General features: G+C 45.0%; 1 protein-coding gene across 1 annotated transcript in view; it reads left to right on the top strand.

Moving 5' to 3' along the window:
* The first annotated feature begins 845 nt into the window (after nt 1-845).
* Nucleotides 846-6,000, top strand: part of ZAP70 (zeta chain of T cell receptor associated protein kinase 70) — a 29,863-nt gene continuing 24,708 nt past the window's right edge. Inside the window, exon 1 of the mRNA XM_069788353.1 lies at nt 846-1,205. The gene's annotated coding sequence lies outside the window, so the exon portion shown is untranslated. The remainder of the gene's footprint in view (nt 1,206-6,000) is intronic.

Here is a 6,000-nt window from a genome sequence, read left to right as displayed (position 1 = left end):
AAACAAAGGGCTCCTCAAGGGGGGTATGGCATTTTGTTGCCAAATGGTTGAGTAATGCTCAAGGATAGCTTGCATTTTGCATATCTAACCTTATTACCGCATGTTTTTATTCCAATCAGTCTTGAACATCAGCAAGCTCAACCTGCTACAATCAGGGCCCTAGTCCCAGCTTCTTCTACAGTACAGTCTTCTGCCTGCAACAGCGAGACACTTCAGGATTCCCCATCCATCTTGTTGGGACACGTCTTTGTATTCAGCAGAAAGGAGTCATGGCACTGTAGCCTTTCTCCCCAGTCACCAAGAGCTGGCCCTGAACACTGATCCTTTACCCATCTCTTCCAAGCTAATGAGCTGTCAGGCGGCAATGAGCTGTTTACCATGGCTGGTGATGAAACATGGAAACTTTTCCCTTCTGGAAAGGGAGACATGCCCTTGAGGAGCAGCTGAAAACCGTGCCAAAAATAAGCACCATTTGGTAGGACTGGAGTTGGATGGTTCCCAGCCCAGCTGTTAGTGTTATGGCCATTTTGGCACTACAAAGAGCTAATCAGAAAGCAGGGCAGGAAAAATAGGCCAAGAGAGGTTTCTTGTGTTACTGATCCTAGGTCTTGACCATCACAAACCACAACTCTGAAGCAGCCCTACACAGAAAGCCTTTCTCAGTAGCCTCTGGCCTGGATGTAGAAAATCCAAAGAAACTAAGCTCTCCTTATCCCCTTGTGACTTCCACAGGACAGACCCTGGCATGGCAGAGATACTCATGCAAAAAGGCTCGCTTCCCCATGAACAACTGTTCAATGGGCAAGAACAGAGCTTTGCTCTCCAGGCAATGTCTTCCTCCAACATGTTTGTTTAAATGACAGCTCTTCACCACCTTCTTCTCATTTGTTTTCTTCCACAGAAGACCCATGCCCTGGCACTGAGAAGGTCTCGGAGCTCTTTCAGTCTTCAGAGCTACACAGCTTTTATTTTCTCTTCTTTCCTTTCCTGTGCAACAAGGAAATAGGTCACATTTCAAAGAAACGAGCAAACGGAGGTTAGTGAATGCCAGACAGCTTACTGGATGGTGTGGCCTGTTCCCCTCGTCTTCCAAAATCAAGACATTCCTCACTCACCAAAGAACATTTTCCCTCTTCTTTCCTTTCCTTTCTTTAAAATTGCTTTAACGAAGCCCCGACAAGACATCCCGCCCATCTGCAAACCAGGTAAGAGGCACTTCTTTTGCTGTCGGTATCTTCGGTAGCTGTTACATGACATGGCTGCTTTGTTTCTTGTCTCGTACATTTCTGCACACCCCAGTAGCATTGGGGGTTTAGTGGCAGGAGGGGAGATCCTGTGAAATGTTGGTGTTAATAGGCCCAGATTAATTCATCGTGCGACTCCTCTAGTTTTTCTACTGATTACTCCATTGATTTAGGAAAAAAAAAAAGAGGGCTACATATTCTTTTTGAAGTTAGGCAGGATTTAGATAGGTCAGAAGATGCTGAAGTGATGGCTTGTAGTCCAATATTCAGGGCCAACCATTCTCTTCCCTGTACCTCTGGACATGACATCAAAACTTGTCTCCTTTGGAAGTTTCTCTTTAAACTGCCTGCGAGCCTCAGTGGCAATGTGGGAAGACTTAGGATACCTGGCACCTGCTCCAATGTGCTCCAAATACTTGAGAAGGACTTCAGAGGTTTCCTACAGACAAATACAACAGCAAGTATCCTCAAAAACAGAGGCCTCTGGCAAACTCACATTTACTTCCTTTAATTTTTTTGTCACCTCGTCTGTTATTGCTCTTGCACTTTTCTGTGAAAACAGGCACAGTTCCAAGTCCCATCGATTCAAGCACAGTCCACGGTGTTACGGAATAAACTAGAACAAAGGAAAGTTGAGATTAAACCTCAGAAAACATTTCCTAACGGGCAGATCTACTAGACTGTGGAATAAACGCTGCAGGGACTCAAGGAAAACCCATCACATGGGCAGAACTGGAGAGGGGACTGGAGAAGGGATCAGGCAGAAGGCTCCTTCACTGGCAGGGGGATGAACAAACTGATCTACAAGGTTATACTTTTTGATATATTTACGATTTTTTGTATTTTCAACCTTTCATCATGCTTTTTCCTCATGAGAAGAGAAGGTGCCCAAGTGTCTGAAAAGCTTGTTGATGCTCTCAGGAATAGGATTTCCTAAAGAAACATGGATGATGCCACAGCAGTGTTTAGAATCCACACATATATGCATGTGTGCGTTTAAGGACTTTAAAAAGTTAATTCCCATTAAGACCTTAACCAAAAAGAGTGTTTCCTGAGAACTCTCAGATAGAAAGGATTATGCCACAGTCTCTGTACTGCCCTGTAAGGCAACCAGCCTCATGAAGAGCAGAAAACCTTTGAAACACCAGGCACTGTACATGATCTAAGCCCACTCAACCAGCTACGTAAAACTTGGCTTGAGCAGAAGAAGTCTGAGAGGGCCATTGTGGTCAGAAAGGACAACAGATGTGCCAGTTAAGACAAGCTTTGACTCACACAAAACCCTGAACAGGTAGGACCAGCAGCACAAAAGCAGAGATACCAATGGCAAAGGATGCCACTGAGAGGATTTTTTTCACCTCTAACAATTGTGTGGGTCTGAGTTGAGTAACATGACTGGGAACAGAAAGATACATGAAGCAGCTAGGGCAGGCATTATCAAGGGGCAATGCAGAAAATTAATCTGGAGGGTTGGAAATACACAAAAGTGCAGATAGCAGTTACCAAGCAATTTAATGCCCCCCCCACCCCCCCCACCCCGCCTTTGTTTACCACTTGCTTTTTCAGGAATCTCTACTAACTCATACGGTAGCATTAGATGGGCTACATCAAACAGACTAGGTTAGGAATTAAAGTATAATACTTGTTTAGTCCTTTCCTCACCAGTGCAGGAATATGCATTTTTAAACACAGCTTTGATCACTGAATGTGCTTACTTAGTCTTGAAATATCCCCCAGAGGTGCCAAGAAAGGCCCTGCTGGGTATGGAGTTGAATGGGTACAGCAGAGACCAGGGCCAGGCTGGAGAGAGCCCAGAACATAAGACAGATACCAGGGGCCATGGAGAACATAGGCAGCTTTCTACAAACTCCATACAGAGCTAGCAAACAGAGTAAAGAGGTAGTAAGGATGAAGCATGAACTAAGGTCTTAGCTAACTCTACTTCCCTAAATCCTATTCAAATAATTGGAAGAAAAAGCCTTTGCCATTATTATTTAAAATAAACAAAAAGCCCTGTGCAGACCTAGCCCACTATTTCTCTATGCTTGTTTTATACTTGGAAAATAAGAGGTAGCAAGCTGCCTGTTAGTGGAGCATTTCAACACTCAGAACAGACCTTTTCACATAGGAAATGACTGATTGTGAATGCAAACTTCCACTACCACCTGCAAGTCACACGCTTTGCCCAAATGCATGCTGGTCACATGCAAACATGTACTACTCTTCAGAGCTAATAAGCTTTTGCAAGGAGAGCAGAGCTGGTGAAGTCCAAGTCTTTAGCTTCCCCTGCCTCCAGCTGTATTAATTTTCCTCTTCAGAATTTCCTCTTCAGCAATTTCCTACGACCACCCTGTAAGACTGTGCAGTCTGAAGTTTAATCCTCATTACACCAGTAAAGGAATAGTCTCACTCTGCTTTGAAATGGTGTTCAAAGAAATCCTGAACAACAGCGATAAGGCAAAGTTTGCGCTCCCACTCTGATGAAGACTGTCGCTAACCATCAGGACAACATTTTACACCTGAAGTTTTGGAAGCTTAGCTGGATCTTGCAGAACTTCCCTCTTTGTTGCAGATTAGATTTCCAGCTCAGATTAATCTTTTGTCTTTTAAAACTCCAAACAGAACAACTGATGCTCAATAAACTTTGCTGTCGAGTTGCAGATGACTGTTAGGCTCTGAGCTGTCTTTCTACTTTATTTGCCTAGTGTATAACCTTAAAGCCACGAGCTGCCAGGTCTGCCAGTGCAGTGCCCTTGGCTCTAATTAGACACAGTGTAGTTTACCACTGCTTGGGCCCTTTTCTACAGGGCTGGGAAGATATTTCCTGGGATGTTAAACATGCCCTTGGCAATACAAGAACTATCTCCCACTTCCCTGTGGCTACTTTAGTGAGTAGCACGTGCCGAAGAGCAAGCGTGGGGACCTTAAATTCATCACCTAACAGAGCATTTTCAGAAGACCCTGGTGAAGCATGACATCAAACTGCTTCTGACTGTTGAAAGGAAGTGTTGCTAATTGCCATCGTCTCCCAGTTCATACCAGGGCAGCTTAGCCAAAGACTTAGTTTCATCAGTCACAGAGGACTGAAGCCTCTTAAGCCAGCCTGCGTAACAGCCTGTGGCTTCTAACAGGATCAAGGTGCCTAATTTTCTGCAATTCCGCTGATCAATGCCTACCTCTGCACTATGTTCACCGTGCAGAAATATCAGAGCTGGCTTAGGGACTGGAAACATCTGGCTGCAGTCACCCAGTGCAATACTAATGCAGGGTATTTGCAGGCAATAGGCACTAAAAGGCAGCCACAGCTACTAAACACTTCTCTGTGCCATTAGCCAGACCCCGCATGAGCTGAGGCAGCCAAATCACCCAGGACCTTCTGCAGGTGCATCAGAACACAGGGATCCTTTGCAGCAACCCAGTACTTGGGACACTACTCCTGAGCATGCAAAAAAACATGCTCACAGGACAGAAGCTCTTAGCAACTGCGTAGCTAATCTGGACCTGAAGGGCTGGCAGGAGGGTTTATAAACTTTCTCAGCTGATAACAGAATTACTTTAGCAGGGACAGAGGCACATAAGCCACACAGTATGAATGCTATAGAGGTTGAAACTTTAGGCAAGACCTGTCTCTTGTATCTTGGGTCATACACATAGCTCTTTTTATTCTGAATGATCCTAAAGTACATCAGAAAGCAATCACTTCATCTCCTGGGTGCCCCTGAGGGGACAAGACAACACAACACACAATTGTTGCAGCGAGTTAATAACTCAAACAGATTTAGGAGTCTGGCACAATAAAGGGGGTAAGAGGCTTCAGATAATGCTGTATTTTTCTGAAAATTTCACAGGATTTTAAAACAGCACAAGAAACTTCAGTTCTGAGCCTCATTGGCCATAATAAAGCATGCATAAAGATGACAAACTGACTATTTTTCCAAGGCCCATCCTAGATCATCTAGAGATGCAATGTGCTTACTGTGATAGGCAGCATAATACGAAAGCAAGCATGTTACTTGGGAGAACTCCAGCCCACAGCATTACTGTGGCAAGAGCTCTTCTGCCTCCCTCAACCTCTTTATCTACAGGAGAGGGATCATTAATGCCATCCCTCAGCTGCCTAGAAATAGAGAAGAATTGAAAGGTGGCACATGGGTGCAGAGCACAGTCACCATCAGCACATTTTCAAGGACCAAAGTTCTCCTCGCCCTGGACAAAACCTGGGGTAAAGCCTTTGAAGGGACAGGGAACAGTCCCGGCTCTTAGGAGAATCACTCACTACCTGCCAGGTTTTCCAGCTGAGAGCACTGAAGCGCAGCAAGGTTACAAAGCAGACGAGCAATTTTAAAGCCTTCCTGGACACATACTGAGAAAATCCTCTTTCGCAAGAGTTAAAAGCCTGAAGCAGAACATTGAGCCTTCCAGTTCATCTGCTGGGAGCATTAGCAGGGCTGCTCAGATCTCCACTAGTGCTGCAGCAGGATGGAGTCGATGGGGCATGCTGGATTCTGCCCAGGGCTGCTGGAAGGGCCCTGGGTCAGGCAGCACTGGGATGAGCTGCAAAACTGCAAAGCAGAAACGACTGAGCAGCAAAACAACCGAGCTGCCGTTTCTGGGGTTACATTATCCACTAACTATGAGTACTCAAGCACCTGGATAATATTAGCAAACATAGCCTCAAACCTTATTTTATGAGGATTTGCCCCCAAAAAATCACTCTCCCCAAGCATTTAGAGTTGTTTCTGCCTGTCAACAATTA

The sequence above is a fragment of the Haliaeetus albicilla genome, chromosome 8 (assembly GCF_947461875.1).
Source record: "Haliaeetus albicilla chromosome 8, bHalAlb1.1, whole genome shotgun sequence".
NCBI classification, from domain to species: domain Eukaryota; kingdom Metazoa; phylum Chordata; class Aves; order Accipitriformes; family Accipitridae; genus Haliaeetus; species Haliaeetus albicilla.
Note: the sequence above shows the minus strand (reverse complement) of the source record. Positions and strands in the feature narration are given on the sequence as shown.